We start from the raw sequence: 21,837 nt of genomic DNA on the forward strand, positions 1-21,837 counted from the left end.
AACAACTGGGAATAAGTTCAAAAAATATAGAAAAATTACTTAAATACATTAAAATGTTACATTAAGAAATATTCACTTAATTCAAAAGAAATCAGTAAAAAAAAAAAATACAGGAGAACAAAAGGACATAAGAGATACAGAAAGTAAAAAGAAAAAACACAGAAAGTAAAAAGAAAAAACATGTGTTCCTAATAACATTAAATGTTAAAGAGTTAAATAACCAAAGGTAGATTAGCAGACTACATAAAAAAACTGAATCCAACAATATGTTTTCTGTAAAAGACACAATATAGATACAAAAATATAAATAGGTCAAAAGTAGAAGGAAGGGAAAAGGGAAAGTATCATGCAAACCACAACTATAATAAATATGGAGAGGCCATACTAATAGTACATAAAATAGACTGTTAAAAAATGTTAATAAAAATTAGAGGAACATTCTATAATGATAAAAGGATCAATCTGTCAAGTATAAATATATACAGGGTGCCAAAATATATGAACAAAACTTGAAAGAAATGAAGGGAAAAACAGACAATTCAAAAATAATTATTGAAGACTTAAACACCCTAACTTTCAACAATGGATAAGACAACCAAGCAGAACAACCTGGTCTTCTAAGACAACATTCTAAATCAACTAGACTTAACAGACATCTATAGAACTCCATTCAAGAAGACTGCACATTCTTCTTGAACACACAGAACATTCTCCAGGATAGACCATATTCAGGCAATAAAACAAGCTTCAATATATAAAAGTATAAGGGTGCCTGGCCGGCTCAGTCAGTGAAATGTGTGACTCTTGATCTCAAAGTTGTAGGTTCAAGCCCATTTGGTATAGAGATTACTTAATATATACCTGTGCGCGCGCGCGCGCACACACACACACACACACACACACGTGGGGGGGGGCTGTCTGTGTCTCTATTAAAATTACACAACAGGGGTGCCTGGGTGGCTCAGTCATTAAGTACCTGCCTTTGGACCCCCTCCAGGGTCCTGGGATCAAGCCCTGCATCGGGCTCCCTCCTTGGCAGGAAACCTGCTTCCCCTCCCTCACTCCCTCTGTCTGTGTTCCCTCTTTCACTGTATCTCTCTCTGTCAAATAAATAAATAAAATCTCTTTAAAAATCAGGTTTTAAAAAAATTAAAAAATAAAATAAAATAAAATTACACAACATATGTTTCCTGACAACAGAATGAAATTAGAAATAAATGACAAAAAAATTTTGGAAATTTACAATGTCTGAATTAAACAGGAAACTAGTAAATAACAATGGGTTAGGAAAAAATCATAACAAATTGCAAAATACCTTGAAATTAGTGAATATAACAAATGAAAACATTATATACCAAATTTATTACAGGATGCAGTAAAAGTAGTATTTTGAGGAAAATGTATAGCTACAAATGTCTATACTAAAAATAAATAAAATCTCAAATCAATACCTAATCTTCCACACTAAGACACTTACAAGCAGGAGGACAAAATAAAACCAAAGGAAGAAGGAAGACAATAATAAAGAGCAGAAACCAATGAAGTAGAAAGCTAAAAAAAATAAAGAAAAATCAACTTTAAAAAAATCATTCTGGTAAAAGGCAAACTGAAGCACATAAAATTTCCCGAGAGTTTATTTGAGCATACATTGATTTGAATTGGACAGAGCCAAACCAAATGTCATTGGTTAAAAGCCCTCCGCTAACAGGAGAGAGGAGCAATGTTTTTACAGAGAAAATACTGAAGCAAAGCAAAGCAAAGAAATTATTTGATTGGTTAGAACTGAAGCACTTGCCTTATTTGGGGAAACCTCATTAACTGTTTGTGATTAGTTTTTCTCAAGTTTAAATTTCTTGGGCTAGAGTATACTGCCTCCAAATTAAGTTTTGGTTTGCTTATGTAAACTCCCAGGGCATCACCTCAGTCTAATGGCCTCCTTGTTTAAACACTTTTAACAGTGCTTTTAAAAAAGCAACAAAATTGGAAAACTTTTAGCTAGACTGGTCCAGAAGTGAAGAGAGAAGACTTAAACTATTAAATTCTGAAATGAAAGAAGGGACACCACTAGTGAATGTACAGAGGAAAAAATGGGGGGGGGGGCGGTTAATAGGAAATAATGTGAACTGAATACCAACAGATGAGATGAACAAATTCTTGGAAACATACAAACTACCAAAAGTGATTCAGGAAAAAACAAGATATGAATAGATCTATTACAAGCAAAGAGGTTGAATTAGTAATAAATTTACTCCAAAGAAAAGTAGTGGCCCAAATAGCTTGACTGGTGAAATCTGCCAAATGTTTAAATAACAAATAACAGCAATCTTTCACAAATTCTTCCTCAAAACCACACAAAGTCATCATGAGAAAAGAGAACTATGGACAGTATATCTAATAATATAGATAAAACAATGCTCAGTAAAATACTAGCAAACCAAATCTAGGAACAGATAAAGAGTATTATACAAATAACCAAATGGGATTTGCCCAGAAAATCCAAGACTAATATCTGAAAATCAATTAATGTAATAAACTATATCAATAAAATAGACAAAACCATATGATGATCTGAACAGATGCAGCAAAAACACTGGACAAAACCTAACAACCTCTCATGATAAAAGCACTCAACAAACTAGTAATAGAAAGGAACTTCCTCAACCTGATAAATGCCATCTACAAAAAACCTACAACTAACACCAAGACTGATGATGAAAAACCGAGTACTTTTGCCCCAAGATAAGGAACAAGACAAAGATGTCTGCTGTTGCTACTCCTATTCCATATTTTACTGGAGATTCTAACCAAGTCAATTAGTAGAAAGAAAGATAAATAAAAGACAACCAGACTGGAAAGGAAGAAGCAAAACTATCTATATTTGCAGATAACATAATCTTGTATATAGAAAATCCTAAAGAATGCACAAAAATACTATTAAAATTAATGAGCAAGTTTAATAGGTTACAGGATACAAGATCAATATAGAAAAAATAAGTTTTTTGATAGTTTATGATAGCATCAAAAAGAATAAAATGCTTAGCAATAAGCTTAACAAAAAAATACAAAACTTGTACTCTGAAAACTAAAAATTTTGAAAGATATTAAAGACCTAAATAAATCAAAGAGACAGCTAATCTTCAAGGACTGGAAGACTTAATATTGTTAAGATAGTAATATTTCCCAAATTGACCTACCAATTCTACACAATCCCTATCAAAATTAAGCCAGTTTCTTTGCAGAAATAGGCTAGATGATCTTAAAATTTATAAGGAAATTCAAGTGACCCAGAAGGAACAAAATTGTTTTTCCAAGAATACAAAATTAGAGGGCTCGCTCACATTTCCTGATTTCATAACTTACTACCAAGCTACAGTGATCAAAAGAGCGCAGTATCAACATAAGAATATACATAGATCAATGAAATAGAATTGAAAGCCCAGAAATAAACCCTCACATTCATGGTCAATTGATTTTTTTACAAAAATGACAGAATTAGTGGACTTTCAACAAACGGAGCAGGGACACCTGGATATGTGTATGCAAAGGAATGAAGTTAGATTCTCATCATACATCAATCACAAAAGTCCAAGCGGATCATATGTGTCAATGTAAGATAAAACTATGAAACTCAGAAGAAAACAGGAATGCATCCTTGTGACACTGAGTTACATAGTACGTTTCCAGATATGACACCAAAAGAAAAAAAGTTGATAAACTGACCAAAACTCACAACTTTTGCATTTCAAAAATCATCATCAAGAACATGAAAAGACAACCCACAGAAGGGAAGAAAATATTTCCAAATCTTATATCTGAAAAAAGTCTTCTATCCATGATATATAAAAAATATTTACCTCAATAATTAAAAAAATTAAATGGCAGAGGATCTGAATATTTTTCTAAGATATTCATATAATCAATAAACACATGAAAAGATGCTCAACATCATTAGCCATTAAGGAATTGCAAGTCCAAACTATAATGAAAGAGCACCACATACTCATCAGGATATATTCAAAAAAGAGAAATAAAAACAAGCATTAGAGAAAATGTGAATAATAGGAACCCATTTACACTGCTGGTGTAAATGTAATATTATCCAGATGCTTTTGAGGAGTTTGGAAACTCTCAAAATGTTAAAAATAAAGTTACCATATAATCCAGCAATTCTACTCCTAGGGATATACCCAAGAGAATGTGAAACATATATCCATGTAAAAACTTGTACACGAATGTTCACAGCAGCATTACTCATAATAGCCAAAAATCAAAAACATACCAAATGTCCATTAATTGACGAAGAGATGCAGTACATCCATACAGTGGAATATTATTCTGCAATATAAAAAACTTAAGAACTGTTACATGCTTTACTGCAGCATTATTTGCAATAATCAAGATATAGAAGTAGCCCAAGTGTCCATCAACAGATGAATGGATAAAGAAGGTGTGTATGGTACAGGTATACAATGAAATATTACTCAACCATAAAAAAGTATAAGATCATGCCATTTGTGACATGGACAGATCTAGACTATATAATGCTAAGTGAAATAAGTCAGAGAAAGACAAATACCCCATGATTTTATTTATATGTGGAATCTAAAAAACAAAATAAATGAATACACAAATAAAAAGCAGCATCAGACATATAAATACAGAAAGCTAAGAGTTGCCAGAGGGAAAAAGGTGGCAGAGTAGGCAAAAATGAATGAAGGGGAGTGGGAGATACAGGCTTCCAGTTATGAAATAAGTCATAGAATAAAAGGTACAGCATAAGAAATACAGTCAATGGTATTATAATAGCACTGCATGGTGATAGACGGTAGCAACATTTGTGGTGACCACAGCAAAACATACAGAGTTTTGAATCATTATGTTGTATACCTGAAACTAATATAATAACATCATGTGTCAACTACACTCAATATTTTTTAATTTTATAAAATAGATTTTAAAAGGATACATGTTATGCCACAGATAAACCCTGAAAACACTATGCTAAGTGAAAGACACCAGTCATAAAATACCACATATTATATGATGCCACTTATATGAAATTTCCAGAAGAGGAAAGTCTATAGGAACAGATGGCATTCCATTACATTAGTAGTTGCTTGGGACTAAGGGAGAATGAGGAGATTGGAGAAAATTTGGGAGTGACTGCTGAAGCATACAAGGTTTCTTTCTGGGGTGATGAATATGTTCTGAAATTAGATATTGATGATAACTGCACAACTCTGTGCATGAACTAAAAATCACTGACTTAACTTTAAATGAGTAAGTGTAAATATGCTATGTGAACCATATTGCAACAAAGCTATTTTAAAAATACATATTCAAATTCTGTATGAAAAAATTTTCAGAAGACTCTTGGAAGCCCAAAAATAGACTTAAAAAAATAGAGGAGGGGCGCCTGGGTGGCTCAGTCAGTTGAGCGGTTGCCTTTGGCTCAGGTCATGATCTCCACATCCTGGGATCGAGTCCCACCTCTGGCTCCCAGCTCAGTGGGGAGTCTGCTTCTCCCTCTCCCTCTCCGCTTCTGCCTCTCCCCCTGCTTGTGCTCTGTCTCTCTCATATAAATAGATCTTTAAAAAAAAAATAGAGGAACATTACTTTTCATGAATAAGACCAATCAACTTAAAAAAGAAGGAGGGGGCACCCTGGGTGGCTCAGTTGGTTCAGCTCCAACTCTTGAGTTCAGCTCAGTTTCTGACCTTGGGGTCACGGGATGAGGCTCTGTGTCAGGCTTTGTGCTCAGTGAGGAGTCTGCTTCTTTCTCTCTCTCTCTCCCTCCCTCTGCTCCTGCCCCTGCCCACACACACTAAAATAAATAAATCTTGTTTAAAAAATAGAGAAAAAAAAAAGATAAAAGCTGAAGAAAACTTTTCCTTTGTTGTGTGTATATAAACCTTTTAATAAATGAACCTATGACTACAGAGTGCCACTATCAAAAAAAAAAAGATAAAATTGAGAAATTAATGCTTGGTTTATCTGTGATTTCACTTTACATGGTTTTAGTTATCCACAGTTAACCATAGTTCAGAAGCTGATGATCTATCAGAAGGTCAATAGTATCTCCACACTACATCACAATGCCTATAGTATTCACCTCACTTCATCTCATTGCATAGGCAGTTTATCATCTTACATCCTCACAAGAAGGATTAGTAGATTAAATAACATATTTTCAGAGAAAGATCACATTTATAAAGCTTATTATGTTATAATTGTTTATTGTTACTAATCTCTTACTGTGTCTAACTTATAAATTAAACTTTATCATAGGTATGTAAGTATAGGAAAGGCTCAGTGGGTTAAGCCGCTGCCTTCGGCTCGGGTCATGATCCCAGGGTCCTGGGATCGAGTCCCGCATCGGGCTCTCTGCTCAGCAGGGAGCCTGCTTCTTCCTCTCTCTCTCTCTGCCTGCCTCTCTGCCCACTTGTGATCTCTCTCTGTCAAATAAATAAATAAAATCTTTAAAAAACAAAAAAAAACAAAAACAAAAAAAAAAAACAAAATATACACAGGGTTCGGTACTGAGTGTCAGTCAACCACTGGTGGTCTTGAAATGTATCCCCCACTGATAGGAGTGACTACTATACTAGAATAAATTCCAAAAGGAACATAATTCAAAAGAAGGGAACCATACTCAACTACTTGAAGAAAATGTGAGAGAATTCCTTTATAATCTTAGAGCAAGAAAAGCATTCCTCACTGATAGAAAAGCCCACATATTCAACTACATTTCTAAAAATATGAGGTAAAACATACAATAAATAGTCAAAGCCACATAAAAAACTAGGATAAAAATACTTTCAACTCATACCACAAAGCACTACTCTTCCTAATATATAAAATAACCTTTAAAACTTAAGAAAAAGATCAAAACACAAAAGAAAAATAAACAAAAGACATGGACAATTCAGGGGGGAGGAGCATACTGTCCTTTAACAAATGGAAAAAATGTTCAATTTCATTCATATTTTTAAAATATAAATTAAAATTATACTAAAATGTATAAAAGCTTGATGATATATTCATCAGGTTGTGGAAAAATAACTACTCTCATATAGTGCTGTTAAAATTGGAAAATGATAGAAATCTTAGAGGGCAATTGTGCAAAACCAAAATTATATATGCCTTTATAATTTATCCAGCAATTGTACTTTAGGGGGTCTTTCCTAAAGATACACCCCATCAAAACTAAACAATATATGCACCGAAGTTATTCATTGTAGCATCACTTGCCATAACAAGATACTGGAAATAATCCAAATGTCCATCAATAGAGAAGTGATTGAATACTGGTATATACACAGTGGAGTCATACAGATATTTTTTTAAAAAATTAAAAATCTCCATGAGCTGATACAGAGTGATTTCTAAGATATATTGTTAAGGAAAAAAAAAAAAGGATAGTACAAAAATGGTATATAGCATAGTATCTTCTGTATAAAAAGAAGGTAGATTGGGCTCCTGGGTGGCTCAGTGGGTTAGGCCGCTGCCTTCGGCTCAGGTCATGATCTCAGGGTCCTGGGATCGAGTCCTGCATCGGGCTCTCTGCTCAGCAGGGAGCCTGCTTCCCTTCCTCTCTCTCTGCCTGCCACTCTGCCTACTTGTGATCTCTGTCAAATAAATAAATAAAAATAAATCTTTTTTAAAAAAAAGAAAGTAGATTAAGAACATACATATCTTCTTGCTAATATTTATAAAACAAAAAAAGATACAGGAATATCTTATTTTATGTACTTCACTTTATTGTGCTTCACAGATACTGTCTTTTTTACAGATTAAAGTTTTGTGACAGGCCTGCTTTGAGCAAGTCTGTTGGCACCATTTTTCCAACAGCAAATGTCTCTGGGTCATATTTGGTAATTCTCACAGTATTTCAAATTTTATCATTATTATTTTTGTTATGGTGATCTATAGACATTTTAACAATGTTTATTCTTCCGATCCAAGAGCATGGAATGGTCTTCCATCTTTTTGTGTCTTCTTCAATTTCTTTCATGAGTGTTCTGTAGTTCCTCAAGTACAGATCCTTTACCTCTTTGGTTAGGTAAACTCAAAATGGATAAAAGACCTCAACGTGAGACAGGAATCCATCAGAATCCTAGAGGAGAACATAGGCAGTAATCTCTTCGATATCAGCCACAGCAACTTCTTTCAAGATATGTCTCCAGGGGCGCCTGGGTGGCTCAGTGGGTTAAGCCGCTGTCTTCGGCTTGGGTCATGATCTCGGGGTCCTGGAATCGAGACCCACGTCGGGCTCTCTGCTCAGCAGGGAGTCTGCTTCCTCTTCTCTCTCTCTCTGCCTGCCTCTCTGCCTACTTGTAATCTCTCTGTCAAATAAATAAATAAAATCTTTAAAAAAAAAAAAAAAAAGGTATGTCTCCAAAGGCAAAGGAAACAAAAGCGAAGATGAACTTTTGGGACTTCATCAAAATCAAAAGCTTCTGCACAGCAAAGGAAACACTCAAGAAAACAAAGAGGCAACCCACGGAATGGGAGAAGATATTTGCAAATGACAGTACAGACAAAAGGTTGATATCCAGGATCTATAATGAACTCCTCAAACTCAACACACACAAAACAGACAATCATATCAAAAAATGGGCAGAAGATATGAACAGACACTTCTCCAATGAAGACAAACAAAGGCTATCAGACACATGAAAAAATGTTCATCACCACTAGCCCTCAGGGAGATTCAAATTAAAACCACATTGAGATATCACCTTACACCCGTTAGAATGGCCAAAATTAGCAAGACAGGAAACAACATGTGTTGGAGGGGAAGTGGAGAAAGGGGAACCCTCTTCCACTGTTGGTGGGAATGCAAGTTGGTGCAGCCTCTTTGGAGAACAGTGTGGAGATTCCTCAAGAAATTAAAAATAGAACTTCCCTATGACCCTGCCATTGCACTCCTGGGTATTTACCCCAAAGATACAGATGTCATGAAAAGAAGGGCCATCTGTACCCCAATGTTTATAGCAGCAATGACCACGGTCGCCAAACTGTGGAAAGAACCAAGATGCCCTTCAATGGACGAATGGATAAAGAAGATGTGGTCCATATACACTATGGAGTATTATGCCTCCATCAGAAAGGACGAATACCCAACTTTTGTAGCAACATGGAAGGGACTGGAAGAGATTATGCTGAGTGAAATAAGTCAAGCAGAGAGAGTCAATTATTAAATGGTTTCACTTATTTGTGGAGCATAACAAATAGCATCGAGGACATGGGGAGTTAGAGAGGAGAAGGGAGTTGGGGGAAATTGGAAGGGGAGGTGAACCATGAGAGACTATGGACTCTGAAAAACAATCTGAGGGTTTTGAAGGGGCGGAGGGTGGGAGGTCGGGGTACCAGGTGGTGGGTATTATAGAGGGCACGGATTGCATGGAGCACTGGGTGTGGTGCAAAAATAATGAATACTGTTATGCTGAAAATAAAAAATAAATTAAATAATAATAATAATAAATAAGAAAAGAAAAAAATAAAAAATAAAATCCAATGGGGGGGCGCCTGGGTGGCTCAGTGGGTTAAAGCCTCTGCCTTCAGCTCAGGTCATGATCCCAGGGTCCTGGGACTGAGTCCCGCATCGGGCTTTCTGTATGGCAGGGAGCCTGCTTCCCTTCCTCTCTCTCTGCCTGCCTCTCTGCCTACTTGTGATCTCTGTCTATCAAATCAATAAATAAAATCTTTAAAAAAATAAAATAAAATCCAATGGGGTCACAGATGATAACACAATTCTGATACGAACTGATGAATTTGATTTCTCTCTCTAAGCTTTATAGAGCAGAGCCATGTCTTATTAAGTTTTGATTTCATTCCTCACTCCTACCCTACCCAGTTTTACTGTTTAAGTTCATCAGGATCTCAATGAGCAGCTGACTGATATCCCTGCAGCTTTTGCTGATGCTACAACTATTCGCTTCCTGTTGCTACCCCTACATAGACAATCCTAAGTGGTTTAAAAAAAAAAAAAGCATTAAGGTAGAAAGCTTTCACAGAGTTCTAACTGAAATGCAGTGTCAGCTTCTATAGCTTCATACCACTTCCCTGCTAAATGGTAGCCTCCGAGTAAAGACCAAATCTAGCTATCCTAGCACCAGAATATGATAATGAATACACACTAACTGCGGATATGGAAGAACCAGCCACAGCATGCTTCCTTCTATTCCCAGTAAAGTTTAGACAGAAAAGAGGCAATAAGAAATGACTTGAGGGGGCGCCTGGGTGGCTCAGTGGGTTAAGCCGCTGCCTTCGGCTCAGGTCATGATCTCAGGGTCCTGGGATCGAGTCCCGCATCGGGCTCTCTGCTCAGCAGGGAGCCTGCTTCCCTCTCTCTCTCTCTCTGCCTGCCTCTCCGTCTACTTGTGATTTCTCTCTGTCAAATAATTAAATAAAATCTTAAAAAAAAAAAAAAAAGAAATGACTTGAGGGCTCAAGGATATTCCTTTGTGTTTGTAAAGTGCAAACATACACGGAAATAGTCAATAGCAGCAAGCAGGACATAAAACTTTTTTTTTTTTTTAAACACAGAGTTCCTAACATCACAGATGCCAATTCTCAATAAGAAAATAATGGGACATAGATATCACAACAACTCCATTCCATTCCATCAAAAAATAGCAACAGAAAATATTTGCTTATTTCCTACTTTTTTTTACCTAAAAGATCCATCTTATTTTCCTCTATGAGGCAAATAATCAGACCATTGGCTCTCTCAACTATGCAGACAGCAATATCCAAGGAAGAGAAATACCCTGTTGGAGAGACACTGCCCGTATCACCATCCACATTTATTCCTACCATGCCGACCAACCATTTATTCCTGAAACAGACTCTGAATTGAGTGAAAAGAAATAATACAAGTAAAAATACTTGAAATTCATGAATTACAGATTGGTTCTATCCCAGAATACGGACATCAGTATCCAAAGATATTTACTAGATTATTGTAGATTGTTCCTGGCCAGGACACCCTGGGTTTTGTTTTGTTTTGTTTTTGTTTTTAGAATCACATGCTAAAAATATGAAGTTTAGAACTGACAAAACACAGAACAGAGATTTTCTGTTAAGACACAGTCAAATAGAAGTATGCCATTTTAACGATTACATTTACAAAGCACTTCCAAGAGTTATAGAAATCAAAACTGGAAAAAAACTATCTTCAGCACTAAATTTTTAATCTAATAAACATGCAAGAAACTGATTCTCTTTTTTTAAACACAAATGTAACACTTTAAGGAACAAATTTATACCTCATAAAAAAATATTCGTACTATCCCACAGTCTTTATACAATAGAAGTTTTCAAAAGTCAAATGTGATGGGACCTTGATGTTAATTTTTTTTTTTTTTTTGGTAGTCTAACTTGTAACTAGCATACCTTCTCAATAAAAAGGATCCTTTCATCATTTTGCTACTTTGGTCCAAGTTGAGAGGATGTTACGAGGTAGGACCAGCTTTGTTGGCTATTTGGCCTCTGAAATAACTGTTAAAAAGATTTAGAACCTAGAACTTTAGAGCTATTCATTCAATAAAATGTTTCTGAGTGTTACTTTGTTAACCCATAATATTAGGGTTAAAGTCCTATTTTACCAGTGAAAATACTGAGATCCAGGAGATTATGCTCCTGGCCTGAAAGACAGAGTTAATGGAAAACTGGGACTAGAACCCAGATTTTTTGGACCACCAGTATAATAGTCTTGCCATTCCAACACATTTTTTCACTGCGGAAATCACAACAGTAAATGTAATTTAATGTAACATTGTATTTGTAAAAACGCCTTAAAAACCAGTGAGTATCATACTAATGAAAAATGTTATTATTCATTTTTGCAGAAGAACAAACCACAGGCCTGAAGTTTTACCTAAGCACCAATGAATCTGGTTCTTCTTCCCCTAACTACTCCCAAATGGCCCTCAAGATAGAATATGTTTCCTTAAACACTCTTTCCTTTCCAGGCTTCATTCAAATACTGCTATTCAGTTAAAATGCTGTTTTCTAATTTATATGTTTATATACTAATTGAAGTATTCTGTTTACTTCCTAAGGAAAAGTTCATAAATTTTAACACAATTTTCAATTATTCTTTTGATTTAATGACCCTTTCTCCTTTTATATAAATAATTAAAAAGTTATCTTCATAAATGGTCATTTTTTTTTTTTAATTCTTTGACAGATAGATCACAAGTAGGCAGAGAGGCAGGCAGAGAGAGGAAGGGAAGCAGGCTCCCTGCTGAGCGGAGAGCCCCGATGCGGGGCTCGATCCCAGAACCCTGGGACCAGGGCCTGAGCCTAAAGCAGAGGCTTTAACCCACTGAGCCACCCAGGCACCCCCATAAATGGCCAACTTTTAAAGCTACTTCAGGATGCAACAAAAGAAAGCTTTGTTAACACTGCTGCCAGCAATAGATCTTATTACAATAATGTTCTTAGCATAAGAACATTACCTGAAGATAGTATTTCTTCTCTTTAGCCACAGAGACAAAGGGCAAACTAAACAAAGCTTTCCTCCACATTTCCAAAACTCGCTTCAACATAAGTAATTCAGCAACAAGAGTCTTGTTATTCCATGTTATTCCACAGGTTATTACAAAGAGAATATCTCATATATTGCATTAATAAATGTTTTAAACCAAATTCAGTAACTACAGAGTCTTAGACTAACCTATCAAGTCCCCTACTAGCAACTGAAAACTTTATTCACTTGAATGACCCTGACTTCAAACCAGTGCTCAAGAGAGCCTCACACTGAAAACAGAGAATTCTTTAACAAATCCTTTTGAACAATAAACGATAAATACTGAGTCCCTCCTTGTACCTAATGATCCTTTTCTTTAAGTACTAAGTGATTAAAAGCCCTGCTTTAAGGAAGGAGACAAACAAGTTTAATATATTGTGGAAAAAACCATGATAGAAGTTGAGAGAGAAGAGCTATAGTGAAGTTTACAGAAAGGAAATGCAACTTGGGAGAAGAGAAGGGAAGAGGAAAGGAGTACCAAGCAAGAGAAACAGCATGTGCAAAGGCCTGGAGGAAAGCGTGGTAAGTTCAAAGTACAGTAATTTAGTAAGCCTGAAATAAAACCAGGAGGAGTAAGAGAAGAGATATGAACATGTCACATGAAAAAGAATTGTATAATCCCACCATGTAAGGAATTTAGAATTTATCCTGAAAGCAATGTAGAATGACTGGTGAGTTTTATGAAAAGGAGTGTTAAGATCATATTTGTACTTTATAAAGACCACTTTGTGAGCAGGGCAGAACAAAACCAGAGAGAAAATATAAACTAGTTATCAGGCTGTTGCATAATCTAGAAGATGAGCATAATCTACAAGAAAGAGGATAGTGAACTAGATAGTGTACCTAAAAAGAGAGAGTAGTCAGAATCAAAATATTTGGGTGGCTCAGTCAGTGGGCATTTGACTCTTGATTTCCACTCAGGTCATGATCTTGGGCATGAGCCTGAGGCCCGGTCTGGCTCCACACTCAGGGAGGAGTCTTCTTCTCTCCCTCTCTCCCCCTTCTGTCCCTCCCCACACACTCATGCTCTCATGTGTGTGTGCTCTCTCTCTCTCGCTCTCTTTCTTTCTCTCTCTTAAATAAATAAATCTGAAAAAACAACAACAACAACAACAAAAACACAAGATATTTGAGATAATACACACTGGACATGGTGATTAACTGATGTAAGCTGGTGACCAGAAATATGAATATGAACGACACTCGAGTTTTGGTTTAAGCAGTTGAAATGGTCAGGCCATTCTACCACTGCCACCAGGTAATATTTATGGTGTACTTTTTATATACCAACAACTCTTCTGAGCATCCACTCATGTTTTCTATTAATAAGCTATTAATTACCATAGGCATTAACTGTAACAGTTTCCAAACCCAACCAATCTGACTCCACAGCCTGAATTTATTATACGTAATAAGAACTATCTGCTGAAGACATAATGAAAAATCTGGATGACTCACAACTTCAGAATAAAACGGACACAAAGAAAGCACATCTTATCAAATAGTAAGGTCTAAAGACAGTGAGTAAAAATTTAAAAAGTATGAGTGTCAGAGTTGACCCTGAAAGCCTATATAAGTCTTTTATTTGGTAAATTACATATGATTTTGTGTATACATCCCTGTACAAGCAGGTCAATTTATAAATATGTAATGTATAATGTTCACATGCTGTAAAGGAACTGAGATCAACCAGGGGAAGAGCAGATTTACATTTCCCTTGTACTTTCATCCTGGAACATGTTTGTTGAGAGGAAAGGCAACCAGAATAGTAATCTTAAAATTGTCTGCTTTTTCGCTCCCCACCCTCACCAATATAATGGAATTTGTATAATTTAAATTGCGTATGATGAGACTCCACTTTTCATAGTTTGACTCTGTCTAGTTATAAAGCACTGTTTCATTTACTTTTTAACTACCCTATAACTACTACCTTTTAAACTACTTCATAACTACCTCAAGGGTATCCTTTATATTCATGTCATGAAGTAGTACAGAAATTAATGTACACAAATTTGAATACCTGAATAGACTAAATTCTTTCCTTCCAGGATTTGCCCAAGCAAAAGGCACTCTGCCTGCCATTCAAACATCTTTTTTACACCAAAACTGTGATATTTCTCCAGAACCGCTACAGGAAGACCCTGATTGCCAACAGCAACATCAGGAATTGTCTGCTTGCATTCCCCTTTCAGGGAAAAAAAACAAATTAGTAGTTGAACCTAATTCTAACATACGACTTCAGTAGTCTTCCAGTGTTTTGGAGTCCCTATGTGTTGGACTGAGGCTATATAAAGCATATGCAGACATAAAGCACTTCCAGTATAAGGCTCTGTATGGAGTACTCGGCACTCTTAGGCGTGAGTCTCCGATAGGTGATTAGATTTGGCCAACTAGAAAGTTGTTTCTGTAAAGGTCGAAAGACCCACAAACCAGTTGAATATTATTTCCAGGCTGTGGCCCAATCCGCACGTCCATGTCCTAACAGAAAGCGACCTGCCACGCTAGGCCAGAGTCACAATCTTAGAAGGGGAGAAGTTCAGTGAGCTATGCAGACCCACAAGCTCTGTGCTGAAACTACGCCTCCCCACACTGGGCTGGGCAGAGCTGCCCACCTCGCCCGCGGCCCTTCAAGCAGCGTCCCAAGCCCGGGGGCGGACTCAACTCGGGCCGGAGAGGAACAGGAGGCTGTCACTGCCGTCACCGCCACTTCCCGAGAAGGAGTCCCAGCTTGATGCTGAACGCCGCAGTTTCCCACTCCAGCGCCGAGGATTCATCGCGAATTCTTCTGGGCGATTCAGGGAAAGCCACAGTGCCAGCGTCCTCCCGCTCCAGAGAAACTGGCCCTGGTGACAGGTGCAGCCACCATATTCCCGCCTCGGCTTTCAAACTCTGGCCTCCCAGCCCGCCCCGTAACCATAGAGTTCTCAGTGGTGAGAGTAACCTGAGAACCATAGAATCGTGGGGGAAGGAGCGGTTCCACTGGTGTCTTCGACCTCCAGTCTTTGACCACATTTGGAGGTCAGCGTCAGAGAAGCTGAGCGGCACCTAGATAAAGGGCTGGGGGCGGAAGGAACGATCTGTATGTATAACCTGCATTTATAATCAGCCTGGCCTAAGCACTTTCTTTTTGTCCATTTCTTGCTTGAATAGAAAGATTTGCTAACTTCATAAAATGAGTTGCCCATAATTGGTAGCTCAGAGAAGTAACTCTTCTTAACAAATTAGTATTTTAAAAATTATTATAGATTATGTGTGCAAGTACGTATAGTACAAGTCTGGGAAATAACATTTGAGAATAAATGCTGGGAAAACCTGATCTTATTTTTTTAAAATGTTTTGAATGGCAATATTCTAAAATTCCACAAGATGGAGATATTACTCCATGAAGGAAAAACATTTTCCTCGTTCTCCTTTACGCTAGTGCCCTGCGTTCGTTCACTCAACCATTTATTGAGCACCTTCTGTGTACCAGGCATCTGGATAAATGGCAGGAAAATGGCAGGAAATGGTTTCTGCTCTCAAAGTGAAAGAGACTGAAGAAGGAGACAAACATTAAATTAATAATTTTAAATTGTACTAACATTCAGGCAAAAATGAACAGTGCTATCAAAGAAGCAGAAGGACTCCTGATTTACATTGCAGTCATGGAAGAACTTACTGAGATGCTGAATAGCATAGAGGTCAAGTGTGAAATTCAGGAGCCAACAGTCTAGGTTTGAAGACTTAATAGCTGTATGATTTTTTGCTTAACCCCTTTGGCTTCCTTTTTGGCATGTATATGATAGGGATAATAATAATAAACTATTTGGTTATTATGAGTACTAAATAAGTCAATGTGTGTAGAGTGCTTAGAAAGTGCCCTCCACTAATAACTACTATCCAAAGAAAGTGATATTTAAGCGTCCTAATGCTTCCAATGTAAATCCAGCATTTTAAGGGAAAATAATAAACAAACAAACAAAAAACTCTCACAAATTTCACACTATTTTTATTATGTGAACTATGATTGGATGAGGAAAATAATTAGAAAGGAAATGCAAGGAATAGTTTGTACCCAGTAAAAAGCCTAGAGAATATTTCCAAATTTTCAGTTTATTTCAAACATTCAACATGTTTCTAACTTAAAAGAACACTCAGAAAAATGGAGAAAAGAAAGCTACTTTTCAAAAATTTTTTAAAATTTTGTGACATTAACAGGTATTGTAATGATTCATGCTAATACACCAGAAGTATTTCCCATCCTTTAATTGTGTCTGAGCTTGTGTCCTTGGAATTTTACTTGTGGTAATTCTTCAAGGTCTGAGTTAAAATCTTTCAGAGGAGGTGCCTATTTGGCACAATTGGTAGAATATGTGACTCTTGATCTCCCAGTCATGAGCTGGAGCTCCATTGTGTTTACTTAAAAATAAGGGTTTACTTAAAAAATAAAGAAAGTAAATAAATAAAATCTTCCAGAAGAAAAATACGTGGATGTATTTCTTCCAGTTACCTGGGAGACATACCAATTCTAGGCCATTTTAAACTGAATCTCTGGGATAAAGCTTTTTAAAGATAGAGAAGTAGTAAAATGACACTAGACAAATTTGGACGAGCTTCCAGCCTTACCATCTCAATCTGCAGATCAGATATTTCTCTGCTTTACTTAGAGTTCTGCCCTTCTTGGGTTTTAGGTTTGTATTTTTTAGATCTTACCTCTCACCTGTTGGGAGTCCCAGACTCCTATCCCCCAGAATACATAATCCATTAAAATCCCCACTAAACCACCAGGGATCAGCAGACATCACTATGGTAAACTTTTGTTTTAATGCTTCACCTACTCTTTTAGAATGTTTGATTATTTGATTGACATTTCTGTCCTACAAGGAGTTCTTTGAGTCTTACCAGTTTTTTTTTTTTTTTTTTACCGGTTTAGTCATGAATATTTTAAAAAGTATTTGTTACATAACATCCAGAATGTTAAGAAAAGTGTGTTGTACTAGAAGTGGTTTCTTGTTCAGCCTAATATTGCTGAAAACAAGCAAAGGAAACTCAAATAACAATAGATAAACATTCAAGTATGTCATCTGATTATTTTATTAAGTTTGCACAAATAATAGTGATTTTTCTATTGAAATTGCAGATTGTATAGAAAAATAAAATTTATTCAAACTACCTTTGTGAATTGACTTAAAACAAAGTCTAGAATCTATCACACTGAAGAAATTCTGTGCTTCTCACATGAATGGGGGTGATTTGTAAAAAGGAAAGAACCAGAAAATAATACAAGATCAGAAATGGGATGCGGGTGGTGCTAGTTGGAGCTAATGTGCTTAGAAAAAAAGAGATGCAAATTAAGAGGCTTTTCTGCTTGAAGTTCGATGGTTCTAAGTTGAACAAGTGCAGTGGCTGGACCTGAGAATTCCCTGGGGAGCTTTAAAACTACTCTCCTACTCCTAGATATTCTGATGTAAATTGGTCTGGGTGTAATTTGGGGACTGCAGACTTTAATTCGGATGGCTTCCATGAGAAAGTTGGGTTTTTTTTTTTTTTTTTTAAGATTTTATTTATTTGACAGAGATCACAAGTAGGCAGAGAGGCAGGCAGAGAGAGAGGAAGGGAAGCAGGCTCTCCATTGAGCAGGTAGCCTGATTAGGGGCTCGATCCCAGGACCCTGAGATCATTACCTGAGCTGAAGGCAGAGGCTTTAAGCTACCGAGCCACCCAGGCGCCCCGGAAAGATTTCTTTTATGTTAAAGGGGACCTTACACTTATCTGTAGTTCTCAGGTTAATAAAATGGCCATTAAAGTGACTCATAGGTGTCCTTAAGTGTAATTTTTATTATATATCATATAATATTTTGAGCATGAATTCCTCAATAAATATATTTTAGGATTCCATCTCATTCTTTCCTAAGGTGAGACCAATTTACAAAGATCACATCTATACTGCACATTTTGATGGTGTGCACAGCCTTGGTTATGTCAATGGCAATCCTAAAGGACAAGGACGTATAGATATTCCTCTCCTGTATATCACCTCACCAGCAAGGGCAAAGCAAGAGTGTTTCTTTTGGTTCAACAATGTCATGTATCTCATCATCTGCCAAACTCCAAACGTGATGGAAAATCTCTGGAGGATATGACTTGGTTTGGACCATTTTCTAAGGCAAGTGACAGATCGTTGAAGTGTAGGTGTTTTAGTCAGTGCAGGCTGCTAAAACCAAATACAAAGATAACAGAAATGTTTTTCTCACAGTTCTGGATACTGGAAGTCCAGGGCCAGAGTGCCAGCATGTTTGGCTTCTGATTAGAGTCCTCTTCTGGGCTTCAGAGTGCTAATTTCTAGTTGTATCCTCACATAGCAGAAAGAGAGAGAGAGCGCACGCAAGTGCTCTGGGCCCTTTTCCTAAGGGCATTAACCCCATTCACGAGGTGTCTGTGATCTAATATCCTCCCAAAGGCCCCCACCTCCAAATACGGTCACATTGAAGGTTAGGATATCAACATATGAGTTTGGGGGGGGACACATTCAGTCCATAACAGAAAGTAACATGTCCCCTATTCAATATGAAAATTACATGGCTCAGCCCAACACAGCAGGCCAGGTAGCTAATCTAGAGGCAGACAGGTTTGAACTCCAGAGCTCCCATTTTCTAGCACTCTAACCTTAGACAAAACTTTTTACAACCTCAGTTTTCCTTTTTTAAAGTTGAATTCATAAAGATGCCTCTATCATAACTTGTGGTAAGAATTATATTATATATGTAGTGCTTAGTATCATATTTGGTATTTAATAAACATCCAATAATTGATAGATATGATTGATCTTCCTCTGAGGTATAGTTAACATAGAAAACCCTAGAATCAATGGGAAGTCTAGCTATCTGAGACAAAAACAAGTTGTAGTATTCAGATTTACTATTATTTTTGATGAGCAAGCTTTCTTGAATCTTGGATAGCTGAATGCTATTCCCTGTCCTTAAAGCACTTTTATCCATTTCTTCACTTGGAGAGATTCTACTTATTCTTCAGAGCTTGGCTTAAATGATGCTTCCTCAAAAAGAAGTCTTTTCTGACTCTAATAGGACCCTGAATTTTTTTTTTTAAGATTTTGACAGAGAAATGGATATTTGACCAAGAGATGGAGAGAGAGCACAAGCAAGGGAAGCAGCAGGCAGAGGAGAAGCAGGCTCTCCCAGGACCCTGGAATCATGACCTGAGCCAAAGGCAGATGCTTAACCAACTGAGCCACCCAAGTGCCTCAAGGATCCTAAATTTTCTTATTACTCCGCTTACCTATGCTTGAGCATGATTCTGTAATTACGGGTCTTTCCCACTAGATGTAAGTTCCATGGAGTCAGAGATCAAGTCTACTGTGATTGACTCTGCATATCCTGCTGGTGACAATTGAAGGCTTCTCAGGCATTCCTTTCCTAAATCTTTACTGCAGGTTTTTGAGGGAGTTAATAATCTTTTTTTTTTTAAGATTTTATTTATTTATTGGACAGAGAGAGAGAGATCACAAGTAGGCTGAGAGGCAGGCAGAGAGAATGGAAGGGAAGCAGGCTCCCCGCCGAGCAGAGAGCCCGATGTGGGGCTTGATCCCAGGACCCTGATATCATAACCTGAGCCGAAGGCAGAGGCTTAACCTACTGAGCCAGGCGCCCCAAGGGAGTTAATAATCTTATCTAATTCTATCGATCACTGATGGAGAAGTGTTCAAGTATCCAAATATAATTGTGGTTTTGTCTGTTTTTCCTCTCAGGTCTATCAGTTTTTGCTTCATATTTTTGTTGTCTGGTATATACACATTTAAGATGACTAGTTCTTAGGAGATTAACCTTTTTATCTTTACATAATGTCCTTCTCTGTCCTTGGTGATTTGCTTTGCTCTATAATTTGTCTAATATTAAGATAGGCATTCCAACTTTCTTTTGATTAATGTTTGCATTTTATCTTTTTCATCCTTTAATTTTCAACCTACTTATATAATTACATTTGAAATTATTATATTAAATTATAATATTATACATTCATATATTATATATAGATACAATCTTTATAACATAATTAATTATAATTAATTACATACTTTATATAACTTCTTAATATATTATTATACAGTATGTTATAGCTATATCTTATCAAAGTCAACTGGTATTGACATTTTGAGTGAACTGTAGAAGTTTTATTCCCTTTATGTTCCTTTACCTTTCCCCATTTATAATTGTTTAAATATTTTCTCTATATTCATTGAGAACCACACTAAAAAGTATTATAATTTTTGCTTCAAACATCAAACAAAACTCAAGAGGAGAAAGAAATGTATTGTGCTTACCCATAATTTTATCTCTGTGTTCCTTCTGACTTCTTGGTCTTCCAAAAGTCCTTTTTTCATTTCTTTTTTGTTTCAAGAACTTCCTTTAGCCATTCTTTTAGGGTAGGTCTGCTAGTAACAAATTCTCTTTATTTTCCTTCATCTGTGAATGTCTTTAATGCCCCTTCAATAATGTGTCATTTCTCTCTGACTACTTTCAGGATCAAATCTGTTTTTGGTTTTCAGAAGACTGACTTATATGTCTTTGCATGAATTTCTTTGGGTTTAATCCATCTGAGTTTTGGTCAGCTTTTTCAACTTATAGGTTTATGGTTTTTATGTAAATTTTTGCCAAATGCTGGAAATTCTTAGTCATAGTTGTTTTTTTGTTTGTTTGTTTTTGTTTTTGATACTTTTCAGCCTTCCTGCCAACTCTCTTCTTCTGAGACTTGGATAATACAAATTTTAGATCTTTACTGACAGGTCCCTAAGGGTCTGTTCATTTCTTCCCAGGCTATTTTTCCTTTGTTGTTGAGATTGCATAGCTTTTGTTGTTTAACTTCACTGATTCTTCCTTCTGTCTTCTCCATTTTTCTCTTGGGCCTGTCCATTGAGTCTTCTTTCTTTTGGTTGTATTTTGGAGGGGGGGGGGTTCTAAATTTTTCATTTAGTTCTTCATTATATATTTCTTTTTTTTTTTTTTAGTCTTCTACTTCCTGAAACTATTTTTTTTTCATTTGTTTCAAGAGTATATGTAACTGCTTTTTTTTTTAAGATTTTATTTATTTATTTGACAGACAGAGATCACAAGTAGGCAGAGAGGCAGGCAGAGAGAGAGAGAGGAGGAAGCAGGCTCCCTGCTGAGCAGAGAGCCCGATGTGGGACTCGATCCCAGGACCCCAAGATCATGACCTGAGCCGAAGGCAGTGGCTTAACCCACTGAGCCACCCAGGCGCCCCTATGTAACTGCTTATTGAAGAATTTTTATGTCAGCTACCTCAAA

General features: G+C 36.6%; 1 pseudogene; it reads right to left on the reverse strand.

Moving 5' to 3' along the window:
* LOC122910069 overlaps positions 1-15,327 on the reverse strand; it is a 116,719-nt pseudogene extending 101,392 nt beyond the window's left edge.
* Between the last annotated feature and the right edge of the window lie 6,510 nt (positions 15,328-21,837).

Source organism: Neovison vison, chromosome 6 (genome assembly GCF_020171115.1).
Source record: "Neovison vison isolate M4711 chromosome 6, ASM_NN_V1, whole genome shotgun sequence".
Taxonomy (NCBI): domain Eukaryota; kingdom Metazoa; phylum Chordata; class Mammalia; order Carnivora; family Mustelidae; genus Neogale; species Neogale vison.